Source organism: Pleurodeles waltl, chromosome 1_2 (genome assembly GCF_031143425.1).
Source record: "Pleurodeles waltl isolate 20211129_DDA chromosome 1_2, aPleWal1.hap1.20221129, whole genome shotgun sequence".
Classification (NCBI taxonomy): Eukaryota; Metazoa; Chordata; class Amphibia; order Caudata; family Salamandridae; genus Pleurodeles; species Pleurodeles waltl.
Genome location: NC_090437.1, coordinates 924,568,099 through 924,588,056, shown reverse-complemented (window position 1 = coordinate 924,588,056; position 19,958 = coordinate 924,568,099).

Sequence of the window (19,958 nt, the reverse complement as noted above, 5' to 3'; positions counted from 1 at the left end):
GTGGAGAATCAGATAGAAAATGGCGGTCACGTCCGCAGCGGTGCACACTGTCACCACCGGCGTAGATCCCCATTGGCCACTGTACCCCATAGGGCCCAATATTAACCAATGAAGAATTTCACAGCAGTTCACGACCGCCTACCACCACGGTGCAAAACTTTGGCGGCATTACCTCACTTCCACCTGTCCCTCTACAAAGGACAGGCAGTCACTATTTCAGGTGGGGTGAACAGGCCTATTGATAATTGCTGCGTCACAGGATCAATAGGCACATACTTCACATATTACACTGTCACATAACATGTTTGCACATTGTGCACTGCTGTTGTGGCTCCATTGTTCAGCTTGTGACAGCCTACTCACTCTTGTGTCCCTTAGATACCTACCACTGTGGATGAATAGGAGATGGAGACATACCCCAGTGTACAGACCCCTGGTGGACTTGGCTACACTGGAGGACAGGCACAAAATACCCACCTATAGACTGGACGGGGCCACAATCACAGAGCTGTGTGCCCAATTGGAACCTGGCCTGATATCAGCTATCCATAATCCCACTGGGATCCCCCCTCTTGTGCAAGTGCTATCAGTGCTCCATTTCCTGGCAACTGGTTCTTTCCAAGTGACAGTGGGCTTGGCAGCACGAATGTCACAGCCAGTGTTCTCAATTGTGCTAACAAGAGTCTTGTTGCCCTGATAAAACCCATGTGCAGCTATATTGCTTTCCCCCAGGTTGAGGATTTGGTCACAGTGAATAGCAGCATCCCAAATGTGATTTTCCCAACTACAGAGGCACAGGGTCCGGGTAATAGGTGAGCCCTGGTTCCCACCCAGTATATGTTGGTGTGTGCCTATGGTGTTGGCCATATAGGATAGTGTGTGGCTAAATGTTGTCCCTCAATATTCGCAGGTGACTTTGGTTACCCAAACCTATCATGGCTGCTGACCCCTGTGAGGAATGCCAGGACAAGTGCAGAAGAATGTTATAATGAGGCACCTGGGCGAACCAGAAGGATCATTGAAAGGACCTTTGGCCTCCTGAAGGCCAGGTTCAGGTGCCTCCATCTGACAGGTGGATCCCTGTGCTACTCACCCAAAAAGGTTTGCCAGATAGTAGTGGCTGCATGTTGCACAACCTGGCTATCAGACGGCATGTACCTTTTCTGCAGGAGGAGGAGACTGGAGATGCCCCTGTGGCAGCAGTGGACCCTGAGGACAGTGAGGATGAGGAGGCAGAGGATGAGGATGTGGACAACAGAACATCAGTGCTACGTCAGTACTTCCAATGATACACAGGTGAGATGGTGCAACTTCACATTTCTATGAGTATTGGTGTATTCTGTGTGGCAATGGCATGCTGGCATTACCCACTTATTTGCCGTACTTACTGTTACCTATTGATATTCATTTTGCAGATGTTGGTGATATGACTACATTCTCCTGGTGTGATCAAAACAGCCAGCTACAGGTCATTAATTCTATGCTCATTCTATGTACAGTTAATTTGCAATGGTTGTAGCTGTTTCAATCATTACAATTTTGCAATACATGAAATACTAGTAGTCGAGTTTTATCCAAGGGTATTGTTGTACTAAAATATAGAGGGGAAAGTGCAATGGAATGGGGTGATGATGGAGGTAAGTCCAGGGTATTGTTCCAGTCTGTTTGTAGCACAGGTGCATTGTCCATGGGGACATAGGAAGGGGAGCAATGGCAGTTCAAGGTAGACAAGGTGACTGAGTGGGACACAAGGGGGACAATCAGGAGAGTCTAATTTCCTGGTGGTGGTCTTGACAAGTGTCTCTGGCTTCTGTCTGGTTCGCAGGGAACGTTTGGGGGCGGTTCACCTTCTGCAGGGGGAGGGGTGCTGGTAGCCTGTTGGTCCTGCGGGGGGGCCTCCTGGCCACTAGCGGCAGCAAACATTGAGGGCTGTTCAGATGACTGGCTAGTGGCAGGGGCCCGCAGGTGTGCTGTTGCCTCCCTCATGATGTTGGTCATGTCTGCCAGCACCCCTGCTATGGAGATCAGGGTGTTGTTAATGGCCTGCAAGTCCTCCCCGATCCCTTGATACTGTCCCTCTTGCAGCCGCCTGTTCTCCTGCACGTTGTCTAGAATCTGGCCCATTGTGTCATGGGAATGTTGGTAGGCTCCCAGGATCTCGGAGAGTGCCTCCTGGAGAGTCGGTTCCCTGGTCCTGTCCTCCCCCGGGCGCACAGCAGTCCTCCTAGTGTCCCTGTTGGCCTGTGCCTCTGTCCCCTGAAAACTATGCCCACTGCCACTGACCTCAGGTCCTTGATTGTCTTGTGTGCAAGGTGTGGCCTGGGATTCCTGTAGAGGTGGGCACACTGCTGATTGACTTGTCCTGGGGACAGAGGAGTGGGTATGGTGGGTGGGTGCTGTGGTGTTGGATCGTGATGGGGAGTCTCTGTGGTGGCCTATGAGTGGCCTTGGGTGACCGGCTGTCCAGTGGTCCCTGATGGGCCAGGTAGATCGTCCAGATCCTGAAATCCAGAGTTACTGTCATCACTGTGGGCCTCTTCTGTTGGGGGACTGAATAGTGGTGGCACCTCCTCTCCAGTGATATTGGCAGGGGCACCTGTGGGGATGTAAATTATGTATTATGCTTCAGGTGTCTGACATTTGTACTTCCGTAGCTTCCCCTCTATGGTTGTTGTTCCCCTGCCAGCTTTTGCTTGTGTATGTTGGTGTATTGTGGTTATGTTAGTTTACCTATGCTGTGATGCTTTGGTGATGAGTGTCCATGCAGGGCTGGGAGAGGTATCCATGCATTGGTTCAGCATGCAGGGCTTGGCATTAGGATTAGTGAGAGGTGATGGTGGAGTGTGTGGGATGTGGTGGAGTGATGGGAGTGAGGGTGTGTGATGGCATGCAGGCATGGGGAGTGATAATTGTTAAAAGTAGACTTACCAGTGTCCAGTCCTTCTCCAACTCCAGCGAGTCCCTCAGGATGCAGTAATGCCAAGACTTGCTCCTCCCATGCTATGAGTTGTGGGGGAGGAGGTGGGGGTCCACCGCCAGTCCTCTGTATGGCGAGCTGGTGTCTTGCTGCTATGTAACGTACCTTCCCCCGTAGGTCGTTCCACCTCTTCCTGATGTCGTCCCTTGTTCTTGGGTGCTGTCCCACGGCGTTGACCCTATCCATGATTCTCCGCCATAGCTCCATTTTCCTTGCTGTTGATATCTGCTGCACCTGTGCTCCAAAGAGCTGAGGCTCTCCCCTGACGATTTCCTCCACCATGACCCTTAACTCCTCCTCAGTGAAATGGGGGTGCCTTTGTGGTGCCATGGGGGTTGTGTGATGTGTGTTGGTGAGGGTGTGTTGGGTAATGTGGTGGGGTATGTGATGTGGAATGCGTGAGGGTTGTATGGGTGTGAGTGGTTGAATGTGTCTAGTTGTCTCTGTGCTCTTCTTCTCAGTCTCGTGGTGGCAATAGTTGTCGGTAAAAGGTTGTGGGTAATGTGGGTGTGTGTTTTATAGTGGTGTGGGTGTGTGGGTGTGGTGTGTGTATGGGTGTCAGGTGTGTGTTGTTTGAATTGTCCAATGCAGTATTGTTTTGTATGTGGGTGTCCATTGTGAGCGCGGCGGTATGTACCGCCAATGGTTTACTGCCGTTGAATGTCCGCCATGGTGATTTGTGGGTCATAATGTGACGGGCGTTGTTCTGTTAGCGTAACGGTGTGGATTTTGGGACTGCCAGTTTATCACTGACCTTTGGTCTTGCGGATTAGTGTATGTGGCTGTATTCTTTTGGATTGGGGTGAGTGTGTCATAATATGGTGAACGGATATTCCCCAGAGTGGCAGTAAATTGGCGGCTGTCAGCACGGCAGTAAGCACCATTTACCGCCAATGTCATAATGAGGGCCATAGTTTTCAAAATCAGTAAGCCAGGTCTACTGCCTTCGTTATAGTTTTCAATAATAAAAAGATCAGGCGTATTGGTATTGGTATTGATTAGTTCTTTCCCACAATAACCAACTCCGTCCCACTATATTGAGCATAATCTTTACTGCAAAATGTGCAATACAAACACTTTTTAGCGGAAGCACCCAGATTCTGCCCAATCACAACCCATATTCAAGAAAATCAACATTTGCGTGGAGCCAAAACCCCGCTCTCAGTAGCGCTTCTTAAAGATTTTTTTCTGGTGATCACATAAGCTTACAATGGATGCCTTGGCAAGCAGGAACTAAAAAATGACGTGACAAAGAAAGTGTCTTGAAATCATGGTTTGTTGTTTCCTTTATAGGCTACGGGCCAAAGCTAGTGTTTGCTGCCTTGGGCAGTGCTATACTCCTTCCTAAGAAGCTCAGCCAATTATTTTCTAATTTTGTTAATGCCTTGGTCACACGGGTAGCTACTGTAATAAGTTCATCAGATGCACACCTTTTCTCTTCTAGTCAAGCCTAAAATAGGAGGGCTATTCAGTGTCATTGAATCTCGCAACTTGCTCAGTGTGTGCACTAAACCCACGCCTTCTCACTGCCGCTCACACCTGACTCCACCATACTACCTCCATTGAAACCCATACCCTTTCATGGGAAGCAGCAGTCTTTAATTGGCAAACAATAGCATAATGTAGCTGTTTTAAAGAATATCTGCCCCCAACAGTGTTGCCTCGGTGGCAGACAGTGACAACATTAAATTATTTTTAAGTTGGTCTTCCTCCTGGTCATCTTTACAAGCTTAAACAATTCTGGCCCATTTCGACTCTTAAGAAACTCTACACCACCCAAAGTAATTCCCTTTGTTAGGTTTGGTGAGTTTTTATTTGCCTTTCATTAGTTTGTCACGGATGTGAAAGTATGATTTCACCATCTGTACGCTTCTGAGAAAGAACCCTCAAACCACAGCCTCTGGTGAGCCTTTGATGACTCACTGGGGTGAGGCAGCACATTGAGAATTTTCACTTGTCATCAACTTCCCCATTTTGCACTTAACTTTTCTAAATCTCCTGATATACCTACTGATGCACTGAGTTGGGCCCCTTACCAAAAAAGTATGGGGTCTCCTGCCTTACTCCAGGGCTGAGAGCTTGTCTGTGATAGACTGGTGGCAGAGGAAATCTTACTAAGTCAGTCTAATTAAAAACTGTTGGCAGGTGATGCCAGTAGTAAAATCACAGGCACACTGCAAGTCGAAACATTTAATACATGCTCTCCAGAACTCTCCGATGTCATGTACAGTGCCTTAATGCAAAAGGATGGATGCACCACTCCTGCAGAATGTGCTGAGAGGCCCGAGTCTCCTACATTTCACAAATGTTCATTAACCCTGGGCCAAATGGGACCCAGATGTAAACTTTCGCACTGATTGCGCATGTGTGTACACGAACTTAAGGACATACTTACGGATATCCCTACACACACCAGGGCACTCAGGTTAGCCGACAGTCACCAGTACGTGTGGAGTCACCAACACACAATATGTTTGTACACACACGCCAGCACAGGTGGACACAAAGGATAAACAGGCACCAATACAGAGACCTGACATGCTGTCAGCAGTGCACACAGACCTCGTATAGTATTTATGCCATTCTAAGCCTACCTCAAGTGCTAGGCTTGAGAGCAGCAGTAAGGAAGTAACAAGGTAGATGGTATCAGGTGGGGCCCTGTGAATGGAATTAGCTTCTACAACACACTTGTATCTCCATAGATGGAGTAATAGTTCAGGGAGGGAAAGGGGAGAAGGAAAGGGGAGCGGGTCTTCACAGTGTAAGCCAATGGGGCCTGTCAGTAACGTAGGAAATATGGAAGGCTATTAGGGGGAAGCAATTTAAAAAGATCAGATATTTTGACTATTTCTAAGTGATAACAATCGACCATTTTCTTTCTTGTTTCTCTGTTTAGTTCTTTAATCGATTCATTTCAATTGCAACACATTTCTGTATAAGTTATATATTGTTGTTATGATTGGTTGCTTCTATGCATTCCAAGGCTCTGTGCTTCAGCAGTGGAATGTCACAGAGCTAGCTGGCAGTGTTTCTGCGAAAAGAAAGTATGCCTAATGTTCAAATACTGTATTTCAAGTCTAAAGTTAATTAAAACCATAAACATTTATACAACCAGTCAAATAGTTTAGCAGTGTTACGTTAATAAAATAAAGATCATACACCTAACAAAATGATGCATACAAATCTTGAAATATCTACGGTTCATGATATAATTGCTGTTCTTGAAGAGCAGTTGTAAAACAAAGCTTCATTTGGTCGTGTATAAACAGCTCGGAGACCTCAATTATTAAATCGATTACAACCAAGTTAAACAGATACAATTCAGCAGACAGGACAGCAGCGGAAGCAATCCATCGGGCTGAAAAGTGAAATGACCACACACCTCACCAATAAGGGGTAAAAGGACGCTTTAATAGAACAGGCCTGGTAAAATACAACCTTGGCATATAGCCTCACAAAACTACCCAGACCTCACTAATACAAAATTCATCACCTAACCCCACCCCCTCCCTCTAAACTGCCCCAACCGCACTACCCCTTGTCCCATCCCACACCTTGACCCGACTAACCCTTTTACCCATCTGTCCTGCAATCACCTTATCCATTTACCCTTGTCTGTGCAAATTCCCTGCCCTCTCCTCTTTCTGATCTACCCCTTCCCCCCGAAAGGCCACACAGGAAAACCCAAAGGTGTTTTCCTGCCCCACCCCAAAAAACTGTCTATTTATCCCATAAACGTTCCCCTAATAACTCTGCGATTAGCAACCTAAGCTCCAGTAAATAATACTCATTCCCCAAAAACGATAGATGTACCCCATCCTGCCGAAAAAGATCAGACACCCCAATATTTCCATGACACAAAAATGAAAAACCTTGAGAATTACAAAAACTCTTCATTTCCCTATTAATTTTCCGACGTTGCTTCTCAATACCCTTAAATAAATTAGCACCCCTCCAAACCCTTCTCGACACTAAACCCGTCCAAACTATATGTGTACCTGACCACCGTTCCTTAATCCGACATAAATCCATCTTCATGACCTTCAGTAACCCAATACCCGACAATGCCACCAAATCATTTTCACCCAAATGTAACACCAACAAGTCTGGACAAACCCCCCGTTCCATTCTTTTGGCCAAAACATAAAGCAACTCACCCCATCTCATCCCACTCTTTCCTACCCAACTAACTTTTATTCTTGAAGCATCAAGCCCCAGCTGTCTCCCGAAATGACGTGATGCTGCTTGCTTCTCTGCCCAGCGAACAAAAGAGTGTCCAACAATCCATACGGCGCAAACTTTGTCTGGACCCCCGACACAACCTACAAAAGAGAATATGTTAAATAGCACATCCGTTCATACCACTCACAATATTGAAATAAGAGGAAAATAACTAGAGAGGAAGCAAAAGAATGGAAAAACAGAAATGAAAATATACAAAAAATTCTTCCAGACGAAGAATGGCAAGAAAACCTTACTGCTTAAAAGAACGCACATACTTTTTAAAACAGCCCGACCTCCACCTACCCAAATGTTTAATCAACTGATCTGATTTACCTTGATGTCTTGCCTCCGTAGCAGCCCCAATTCTAAAAGAATGTGTACCATAACTACTAGGTTCTAAACCCACTCTCTTGACAGCCAACCTCAAAACCGCTAGAAACTGTGATGCTAATAACTTCGACCCATCCTGATGAACAAATACGAACCTTGAAAATTGGGACTTCAAGGCTGAAAAAGCAAACCAACAACGCACCGGGCAATCAATAGAAGGAACCGCCGACAAACACACTTCCTGGCCCCTCCCCAACTGATCCCCCTTTGAAAATGGCAACCATATAAATAAACCCCCTTTCCCCACCTGAACATTCTCACAAAGGAGCCCATCTGTCCCTCTCACCCCCAACAGCTCTGAAATCCAAAAGGCCCCATGAAACAACCATGACATACACATCGAAATCAAACTTACCTCCCACTCAGAAAAACACAATTCATTCAAAACCCTTAATAAAGCCTGCAAAAGATCCAGCGTAATCGGTCGCCTTCGATCACACCTCACTCCCCCTGACATAGCCCAACCCGCTAAAATCCTCCTACATAGCTCACCCTCCACCGGATCATAGCCCCAAAAATACTTACCATAAAATGAAATCCCTGATAACTTACCAGATATGGTAACCGCTGCCAAACCAGCCTCAATCTGCTGCATGACAAAATGAATCGCATCCTCCTGTCTCCAATATCGCACATCGCACCCACCCCATCGTCTTACCGCACCTGAATCCAGAAACTCCAACCACGCCTGAAAATAAGTCCTCCTCGTCGAGTCCCAGATTTAACCGGCGAAGTGCAAGCCGCCACCGCAGCTGAAACACCTTCAGCTGATACCCTTTTAGGTTGCTTCAAACCTACCCACGCCTGTTCTAACACCCCTTCCTTCAAAAAGTCCTCTCTACCCTCTTCCTGAAGAACCTTAAGCGCTTGAACAACCTTATTAGGCTCCATTTTAATTCAACTCAACGTCACTAAACAAAACTCCACCCAAAACACTGTCTAAACCGCCTTGCAAAAACACCAACCTCACAGAAAAAACTCCTGACACAAAGACAAAACGCCCACTGGGTGTGACAACGGCCAAAGAGGCCGCCCACACCCAGCCCCTGCCTTTTATCCCCTCTGCCACGTCACCGCCCTATCCTGCCTATAAACCAATCCCTGTTCGGGCTCGTGGAACATTCCACCACAGCCCGATAAACCCGGGGGGAGACGGGCAAGCCCTTTGCTCCCCCCAAGTCCCCATCGTATTTGTAGTTTCACTCAGTGTATAGCAATATGTTTGACCTCAGTGTATATGTTACCAGCTAAAGATCACTGTAGTATTTCATATTATAAAAAAACTATTAATTTCAAGCATTTCATCGAGGCCATGAGGTTAAAAAAAAATACAGAACGTGTTTCCTGGTAGCAGCATTTGTTTCTTATTGCCTCCTATCCGATTCATCATCTGGACTGTTGAGACAGGACAAACAGCGGACTGTGTTCTGGAATGGTTAAAAAAAACATGCCATGGCAGGCTCTTTTGGGTACCCTTCCTATCCAAACAGCTGTATCAACAATATAGTCACGTTTGCTGCTTTTCCAGGAGCCAGACCTTCTGGTAGAGCTAACCTTTTCAGTCAGTTCACATCTGTAACAGCTCTGCTCCTTTCATAGTAGAGGTGGGCCTAATGGATGCCATCAACAATGGCAGTAGCAAATCCAGTCCTCTCATTTTGTGCTGGCTCTGCTACTTCTGAAATGCTTTCATTTGTCCTCCTTTGTCATCACATTCCGGTAATTCTGAGGGTCTCTCATTTGCTGAGACGTTTCCAGTCTGTTACAACAGCTCAGTGAGTTCATCAGCTTGTCTGCAAAGGCTGCTGCCTCACACCTCTGTCTGCTCCCTTAGAAATTCAACTATCTTCAGTGAAATGCAACCAGGAAAATCCTCGGTCTGGTAAGTGGAAATCCATACCCTGTTGCACAAAAGGGCTACAGAACATGTATCTATGGAAGAAAGGGGTGCAGTATTTTAGTTCCTTTATTTCTTGATTCCGAAGAAGGATGAAGGTCACAGGCCCATTCTGGACATAAGACTTTTGAATCTCTGTTCATCAGGACAAGTTCAAAATACTGGGGGTGATTCTAACCCCGGCGGTCGGCGGAGAGGCGGCGGTCGGACCGCGAACAGACCGGTGGTCCAAAAAATGGCATTCTGACCGCGGCGGTCACCGCCGCGATCGACCGCCACTTTCCCACTCCGACCGCCACGGCGGTCATGACCGACGGGCTGGAGTTTGCGCACTCCGGCCCGGCGGTCGACCCAAGACCGCCAACCGCATCATGACCCTGCTTACCGCCGCGGTTTTTGGCGGTCGGGAACCGCCATGCGAACCATGGCGGTAGGCACTATCGGGGCCAGGGAATTCCATCCCTGGCACTGATAGGGGTCTCCCCCACCCCCCACTACCCCCACGAGTCCCCCCCCCACACCCTCCACCCCCTGCCACCCCCCAGAGATGTTACAAACCCCCTGCCCCCCCCACCCCGACATGCACATACACGCACCCCGACATGCACGCACCCCCAACATGCACATATGCACACCCCCTACACACACACATACACAACGGGGGCACATACCTGCACACATACATGCCAACATGCGCACCCGCCGAACTACACACATTGCCCATAGGCACAGCAGCACCCCCCGCCCGCATGCACGCACTCACACACCCCCTCTACACACCCCCATGCACGCACACATCACACAACACCCCCCCCACTGTTCCCCTCACGGACGATCAACTTACCTTGTGCGTTGGTCCTCCGGGAGGCGACGGGAGCCATAGGGACGTGACCGCCAACAGAAGACCGCCAACAGAAGACCGCCACACAGAAATGTGGGTCGTAATTCTGTGGGCGGTGTTCTGCTGGCGTGGCGGTGGAGGTTGACCAGTCTCCACTTTCCCGCCGACCGCCAGTGTGGCTGCTGGCGGTTTTCCGGCGGAACGCTCCCAGCGGTCGGAATACGCGCCGCGGCATACCGCCGCGGTCAGCGGTCTTTACCGCGGCGGTAACTCGGCGGTCTTGCGAAAAGACCGCCAAGGTCAGAATCACCCCCACTGTCTTTAAGTGAGATCTTTCTCGCCCTGAATGCATTGGATGGTGTCCCTGGACCTATACCCATTGGTGCATCATCCCAGGTCAAAGGCACTATCTTTTCTTCATGGTGGGGTCCCAGGACTACTAAGCTGTACCATTTGGTCTTGGGACCACTACATGAGTCTTTACTAAAGCACTTGGGGTGGTAGTGGCCTCAGTACATAAGGAGTTCACTTATATCTGTACTTGCATGATTGGCAAGAGAACATATGTTCCCACATGCTCGTCTTGAACCATCTGGAGTGACAGAAACAGATATATACGATAAAGGGAAGAAGTGGAAAACATACCAAATAGGGGACTAGGTCTTGGTGCTACCACCCTCCTCAACAAAAAAGTTACAAACTGAGTGGAAAGGTCCCTTTAAAAAGTTGAGAAAGAAGGCAATGTCACCTATAGATTGAGATTCTCTCCCAATAGTGAACAAGTCTTCCATGTAAATTTGTTGAAGAAGTGGTTAGGTCCTCTTCCCAAAAATGTCCAAACTACTATACCAACCAACACTCCCAATACGTTAGATAAATTACCCCTCATTGAAGCTTTATCAAAACTACAAAGAAAGAAGTTGATTCAGCATTACAGCCTTTTACGCCCATCTTTTCTGATCTACCTGGAAAAGCCACCTTCGCAGAACATGCCAACCCTACAAAACAGGGTGTAGTTATTAAACAAAAGACCTATACAATTCCTGCTGCTTGAAGGTTAGTGATAAAGAATGAGATAGATCAGATGTTGAAATTAGGGATCATAGAGCCAAATCCAAGCAATTGGCCCTCCCAATTGTTCTTGTCCCAAACCTTAATGGAAGCATACACTTCTGCACTGATTCCAAAACTGTTCACAGCGTCTCCAAATTTGATGGGTACTCCCTTCCTCTAATGGATGAACTAATCGAGAAATTATGTATCACCACCATGGACTTGACCAAAGGATATTTGTAGGTACCCCTTAAAAAAGAAGGCAGAGAAAAGACTGCCTTTTCTACTCCTTTTGATCTATTCTAATTTACGGGATTGCCCTTTGGAATGCATGGATACTACTCACTACATTCCAGTATCTCATGAATCTGGTCCTGAGAGACCACCAAGAGTCTGCTTACCTGTATGACAGTCATCATTAGTACTACTTGTGTGTTGGATCACCTTCAAGCAGTACTCAAAGAGTTAGAAAATGCCAACCTACACATTAATGCAAAAAGATCCAAGGCAGGCTACAGTACCGTGAAATATTTGGGATATGTATTAGGTAACAGGTGTATTGAGCCCCAGGCTGAAAAATTTAGAGCTATCACTGAGACATCTTTTCCCAGCACAAAAAAAGAAGTCAGAGCCTTCCTGAGTCTTTTAAGGTATGCTAGACAATGTATACACCATTACTCAGCAATAGCCAACCCTCTAACAGATCTTAAGAAGACTATTCAGAACTGTGACATCCGGATTCCCTCTTCTCAGGCATTACAAGCTTTTAGACAGTTGAAGTCAGCCATAACCTCTGCTGACGCAGATATGTTAATTAAAATTATTAATGAGTGTTTATGCATTTTGAATAATAATAATAAAATGTAGAGGAAAATTTAAATAGAAAAATAATGTGCACGTTTGAAAATGTGCCACGGAGATTGGCCACCAGAATGCACGAGTTATACTAAAATGATTAAAAATGCATGAAATATTGAAAATGTGTAATAAAAATGTAATAATATGTCATATTGAAATGTCTAACGTATGTTTTGCATTATATTGTAGAGTTAACTTAGCCTAAGTTGTGGCCTAGTTTTGCCAGACCTCATGCAGAAGCTGAATAATCGTGCAATGTAGAAAAGCTGATGCGTTGAACTGACTCTGACCACTTATGTTAATAAAATTTGCTTAGCTAGAATATTCTGCAATGAACCGATGGACAGGAGATGAGGGAATCAAATTTGTATCAAACCCGGTGTAAAGCAGACGAGATGTACTTTCCCAGGACTCGAACAATAGAGACACTGACTGGAGAAGAAGATGCAACATTTTTGATACCTGATGAGGTGGATGATGAGGACATCGTACAGTGAACCAATCAACAACCTGAGAGCGAAAAAATATTAGAACTCATAGATTTGTGAAATAAAAGTCATTGGCTAGCGTCATAAAGGGCGAATAATTTACCAATTAGGAATTAGGAGATGGACTGAGTGACTTTAATATAATGTCGTGCCACAGGGGGAAAACTTCAGATCTAGAGGCAGAACTGATCGGGAGAGAACGTATTCCGAAATTGATGTGATATTGGGGGAGAAGAGATTTGAGATTCTGTCATTGGGCTCAAGCTCTTGAGAGCCTGATGCGTTGCCGATCGATTGATGACCTGAAGACAAAGACTGACTTTGTTGCTGATCCATACTGTGGGAGCTATGACAATGTGACTGATTGACTTTTGTACCTTTTCTTTCTAGGTACCAACTGAGCTGTTTTATAGTTTTTCTTCTAGCTAGATATTTTTCTAAATCATGTTCTAAATTGTTTTCGCATAAAATCCCACATGCCAATGCTAATCTGTGTTAGTTAGGGTTCTGATTCTGAGACGTTGACATATACGCTGACATATATGGTGACAAGCTGTTTTATAGTTTTCTTTCTAGCTAGATGTTTTTCTAAATTCATGTTCTAAATTGTTTTCGCATGAAGTCCCACATGCCAATGCTAATCTGTGTTAGGTAGGGTTCTGATTCTGAGATGTTGACATATACGGTCACAAGTGATTGATGGACTGATTTGCTGAACTCTGCTATTCATGTTAACACATTCTTCTTTATTTGCTTATGTTGAGGCATTAGAACGCATGCTTTCTGAAGTTTTGATTAAGTTATGTTATTGGTGGTCACTAATGAATTAATCTTGAGTGAATTGAATAAAGTTTGAATTAACCTTACGCCTTAGTATTGTAACAAATAGGGAAATAAAATTGAAAAAACTTTTAATTGAGTTGTGGTTATTCATGAGATGTTGACGCTATTCACTGATGATTAATCTTTTGCTTATGATTGTTGATTCCTGTATTGATTATTGATGGTCATTGATTACTACATAGCTAGGATACTCCATGCGAATCAACAGGTTCATCAACCTATACGCGTCCCATTGTAAATTTACTTACTAAGGACCAGGCGCGCTAACAGTGTTTGGTAGCAGCTTGATGGTTAGTTTCCTTGAAGAACTAGTTATGTGGTGACCGATGGTTATGGTGGTAGTTTAAATTAGGGTTAGTTATTCATTTTATGAGGTTTGAATTTGTTTTTCTGAAATGGCAATTGTAGCAAAGATGATGTCCCCTTAAGCCCAGAAATGACTTTCCCAGATCCTGGATCCTGCTAGTAAAGTTGGGTATGTTCTCTGCGTCTTTGTGATAGTGTGAAAGTGGTAGGTTGCACTTGCAAAGGCTTATGCAGACCGCGGGTGAATTGTTTTGTATGTGAGGAAAGTAGGGAGTCTGCGTACTCCAGTTGAGGTCTAGTAGGAGTGTGCGCACTCCGCAGTATGAGAGTAGGGAAGTCATTGAACTTCATATGTGTGCGGCGCTTTGTGCTCAAACATTGTCCACGTGGTTGTTGGTGATGTACGGACCCTGCTTGGTCTAAGACTCTGGAGTATATTGACAAGTGTAGGAGGCACTTGGGTTATATGTTGTAATCTGTCTGGTTTAGTAGGTTGATCGGGCATGGTCAACGAGTCGGTGTGTAAGTTAAGTGAGTAAGAGAAAATTTCGACTGAGATTTGGCAAGTCCTATGTGCACAAGGACAGACCCATTGATCAGTTGAGAGTAAAATTTGTGGGTCGAATTTTGCTTGCGAATGTGGGAGACTGAGAAAGAGGAATAGCTGCATAAGCGAAAGGGCCATCAGTGAAAATCCATAAGGTCTCTGAAGTGATTGTGTACCTTCCTGTAGTAAACCAGCTGATTTGTTTTCTGTTATTGGTTTTTGGTTAGTGCTCGCAATACTTTTGCATTCGTTCCGTGTGAGTTGAAGACTAGGAGGACAAGCCACAAGACTTTGTCAGCTGCAGTGTGTGAGTGTGACATCAGAGTGGGCCACGCTGGGATAGGTTGGTTAGTGAGAAGAGTCGCAAGCGGATTGGCAGCCATCCGTAAGAGGCAATTGGTTGAGAAAGCGGGTGAATGGAATCTTGGGAGTAAAAGTAATTTCCAACAGAGAAAGATGAAGGTTTTCAAAGCTTTTAGGAGTGCCATGAAGGGCGATAGTTACATTAAGGCAACAGTGGGGGAGCCTACCCCACCAGAAAATTCTCCAGCATTTATTGTGATGAAGGAGCGAGGTATCGCACCATGTCTTTGGTTAAAGCAGTGGTGCAAATTGACAGAGAAACAGGGAGCTTTAGCATTTCCAGAACATGGAACGTTTAATTTGAGAATTTTGGATCAATTACGAATTACATTATATGAGACGAAGCCACTTCAGAGACCAGCACAGTTTGAGGCATTAGCGGTTTGGGAGCTCATAGCAAGACAACAGCAAGAAATGAAATTACAAGAGAATAAGGAAGGTAGAGAAGTCCTTAGCAGAAGCGAGATGGGATTGGGAACAGAAAAAGTGGAGAATGACAGCATTGCAAGGCGTTAAGTTGTTTCCTGCTATCACAGAGGAAGATGAGTCAGAAGAGAAGGAGGATACTAGCAAGAGTTATAAGAGTTCGTCAGGGGTAAGAAGAAGAAAAAGACTTATGTGGAAGAAGAAGATTCAGATATTGAGGATCTTATTACTCAGATGTTGAGGGACTGACCTCAACCATATGCAGTGTATGAAGGAGGTCCAGGTACTAGTTATGCTTCAACTGCCCCAGCTCAAGTGTCAGGGACAGTGGGACCAGTACAGACTGATAATGGACAGGTACAAGGGGTAGTGCAGAGTACTCCTAATGCAGTGACAACTTCGGTAGTCCAAGCGCAGATGCACCCACCACTGGTACAGAGAATCTATTCAGAAAGACCAATTCTTGAGACAACTTCGAACTTTGTGGTTCCTACGGAGCAAGTGGTTCCGAGGCCGATGTTAGTTCAGACCGAGCCGACTCCAATGTTGTTGCCTCAGGCTTAGCCACAGGGTATGCCGAAGTTTACACCAGTGACATAGACACAGTCAGCTGTGACACCAGTGATGAACCAGAGTATGGGAGTAGCTCTTCCACAAAATGTGGGTGTCGGAGCGGCACCAGATGCAATATCACTGCTGATTACTGTTGGTCCAGTGGTACCATTGTTTGCGCAGAATAAGCCGGTTGCAGGAGAACAGGTTGAAATGTCACAAAGCCTCGTGAGGAGGGGGGTGAGAGATCATGTGCAGGTAAAATCATCTATGGGTCTGACCTTTGATGGTTCTAGGCCATTAATAGACCTTAGTCCACTTTTTTGCGCTTCCGGATACCATAAATGGCCCAAGTGTAAGTCAGAGCTTGAAGCTTTTGATGCCGCAAACTCCAGGTGCAGTGGTACAACAGGTGCCATTGCCGAATGCAAGTAATATTTAATTACAGGGATTAACAGCACAGCAGTTAAATGAGTGGTTAGACAGTCTGAATTCCCCTCGAAATACATCCAAGGGCGAAGAGCAGATTGATCGTGTAATGCTGGCTACCGAAATAACCAAACTAGTTGAAGGGTCGATGGGAGTGAATAGGTTAGAATCCTATACCGAAGAAGAGCTGAGATATTTGTGTCTGAGAATAACGAGAGAACTGGGCAAGATACATCAGAAATTGGCAGATCTGGCAGATAAACATGACATAGAAATTGAGAAAACAAAGCACTTGAAACTAAGCTACAGGTTAGATTTTGAGGCAAAGGATTTTGAGCACATGAGGTCAGCTGGGATGAAAGCGCATCTCAAAGAATTACTGCAGAGTGCTCAGATTTGGGGAGCATTAGAGAAGTGGGAAGGTAGATTGGCAAAGAAGAAGGATAAACTGAAGCAAGATCCACAAGAACGGTCTGAAAGTGTTCAGAAAGAAAAGGATCCAGTAAAAATATTACCAATGAGAGAAATTCCAGGAGGGCAATTCGTTCATGTTGCCTGGCACATGAGTGATATTTTGTCATTCACAAACGACTATCCAAAACTGAGAGAGAAACCAGTTGAATGGTACCAGCAGACAGATAGACTTGTGAAACTTTCGTAATATCTGTGGGAAGACTTGAATACTCTGCTGGAGTTAGTAGTGCCAGCTGATTTATGGGTTGAGTGCAAGAGAGCAGTGGATTGTCCGACGAGTGAACCAGAAAGGGATAGACTTACAGGTGCACCATCACCTGGAGTGATTAAACATTATTATAAGGTGATTGAATTCCTGAAGATTAGAATCTCGCCTACAAATATTGATTGTCAGAGAATTGACAGGACAGTGCAGGAAGTCAAGGAGTCGATTGATGAGGTATTGCAGTATGCGAAATACTGTAGTGATGAGATTGAGCTGAAGCTGAAAAAGCTGAAGGAGAAGGCAATGGTGATGCAGATTAAGGCAGCTCAAACTGGAGTGCAGTGAGCTTTAGTGCAACAGATACAGCAGCAGCAGGGAACTCTCATGTTCTAAACCCAAGCGAGAGGTAGGGGTCGTGGAATCAATATGAATTGTGGTCCGGATTTGACTATCGTAGTGGTTGAAAATTATGTGCAAGGGATGAAAATGAAAAATATGGTACTGTGTCATCTTTGCAGAAATGTGGGACACCGGAAGCGGGAGTGTCCGTTGATGGTGCAGGATGGTATTGTTCAGCAAAGTGGTGATGTCAATACTTTTCAAACTGTGAAAGTCCCTAGAATGAGAGGACTTAATCCAAATTTTCAGAATAACATTTTATCAAGTGCAGAATGTTCAACCTATGCAGCAGATGCATATGCCACGTGCACAAATGACACAGTTGCAACCAATGCAGCAGCAGGTTCCTATGGTACATAGACAGCAAATGTAGATACCTCAAGCCCGATAGAACAGCAACAGATGATGCTTACTCAGCAGTTCCCAGGTCAGAGACAAGACAGAAGTAGTGACACAGTGCACCAGTTCCCATTACATAGTGAGAATATAATAAACATGAATGGATGTGTGAGAGTTCGGATGAGGAGCCACGCATGCTTGCAGCATCACTAGAGGTAGATCAGAGTGGACCTTTTGTGAAAGGAAAGGTGATGGGCCATAGGGTCTCATTTTTAGTGGATACAGGAGCTACACGCTCTACAGTGAGAAGTGCAGAAGTTCCAAACTTACCTCTTTCTAGCAGAACAGTACAGGTTGTAGGGATAGCGAATAGACAGTTGATAAACCTGACCACAGATCCAGTGCAGGTTGAGATTGGCAACTTCCAGGGACTGCACAAGTTTGTAGTTTGTGACTCAAGTCAGTATCTCTACTGGGAAGGGACTTGTTGTGCAAGACCAGATGTTCGATTAGTTGTTCAACTGCTGGAATAGAAGTTCAGACAAATAGTGATGATGAGGAAGAACAAGCTCCTGAAACTGAGAATGAAACCATTAACAAAGCGTACCCATTGATTGAGCTTTTCCCGATGTTTACTATGAAAGAATTACATGCAGACTTGCAGGGAACGGTACAGGAAAATGTGTGGGACCTGACAGGTAAAGAAGTGGGTTTGATCAAGGGAGTGGAGCCGATTAAGATCACTTTGAAGCCGAATGCAGTGTTTCTGCAGCTTCCACAGTATAACATGGCACCGGATGTCCTGATGAAAGTGGCCAGATAATTGGAGATTTTCTGAAACAAGGGGTTTTAAAGGAGGTGTTGAGCAGTCCATGTAATTCACCGATAATGGGCCTAAAGAAGCATTGTGGGAAAGTGCGCATTGTGTAAGATTTGCAAAAAGTGAATGACCTGGTGGTCGTGTTGTCCTGTAGTGCCGAACCCAGCAGTAATACTGTTTCAGATTCCATGCGATGCAGAGTGGTTCACAGTGGTTGAATTGTCACAAGCTTTCTTTTCTGTGCCTCACCATGAGGATAGTCAGTTTCTTTTTAGTTTCAAATTCCTAGACAGAGTCTACAGCTGGTGCAGGCTTCCTCAAGGGTACACAGCGTCACGATCCTTGTTCAATCAGATTTTGAAAAATAATCTGGAGTTATTGGAACTACCGTACCAATCAACTCTGGTGCAGTACATTGATGACTTACTGATTGCATCCAAAACAAGGGACGAGTGTAAGTACTACTCAATTTCCCTGTTGAATCATTTGGGAAAGTTTGGACATAAAGGCCCTGTAGGAAGTTGGCTCTGTATATACTATTTCAAAGTAAGAAATAGTGTGCACAGAGTCCAAGGGCTCCCCTTAGAAGTAAGATAGTGGCAAAAATAGATAATTCCAATGCTCTATTTTGTGGTAGTATGGTCGAGCAGTAGGCTTATCAGAGGGTAGTGTTAAGCATTTGTTGTACACACACAGGCAATGAATGAGGAACACACACCCAAAGACTTACTCCAGGCCAATAGGTTTTTATATTGAAAAATATCTTTTCGTAGTTTATTTTAAGAACCACAGGTTCAAGATTTACAAGTAATACTTCAAATGAAAGGTATTTCACTTAGGAACTCTAGGAATATTTGAATAATCACAATATCATGTACAGTCATTGTAAAAATGGCAATAAGCTATTTTAAAAGTGGATACAGTACAAAAATCAACAGTTCCTGGGGAGGTAAGTAGAGGTTAAGTTTACAGGTAAGTAAAACACTTACAAGTCTCAAAGTTGGAGCCAAGGTGGCCCACCGTTGGGGGTTCAAGGCAACCCCAAAGTTACCACACCAGCAGCTCAGGGCCGGTCAGGTGCAGAGGTCAAAGAGATGCCCAAAACACATAGGATTCAATGGAGAACAGGGGTCCCCGGTTCCAGTCTGCCAGCAGGTAAGTACCCGCGTCCTCGGGGGCAGACCAAGGGGGTTTTGTAGGGCACCGGGGGGGACACAAGCAGGCACAGAAAGTACACCCTCAGCTGCACAGGGGCAGCTGGGTGCAGAGTGCAAACAGGCGTCGGGTTTCAGATAGAAAGTAATGGAGGGACCCGGGTGTCACTTCAACGATGCAGGCAGGCACAGGGGCGGGCTCCTCGGGGTAGCCACCACCTGGGCTAGTCAGAGGGTCGCCTGGGGTTTGCTCCTGCACTGGAGTTCGGTTCCTTCATGTCCTGGGGGCTGCAGGTGCAGTGTTGGTTCCAGGCGTCGGGTCCCTTGTCACAGGCAATTGCGGTCAGGGTGAGCCTCTGGATTTCCTCTGCAG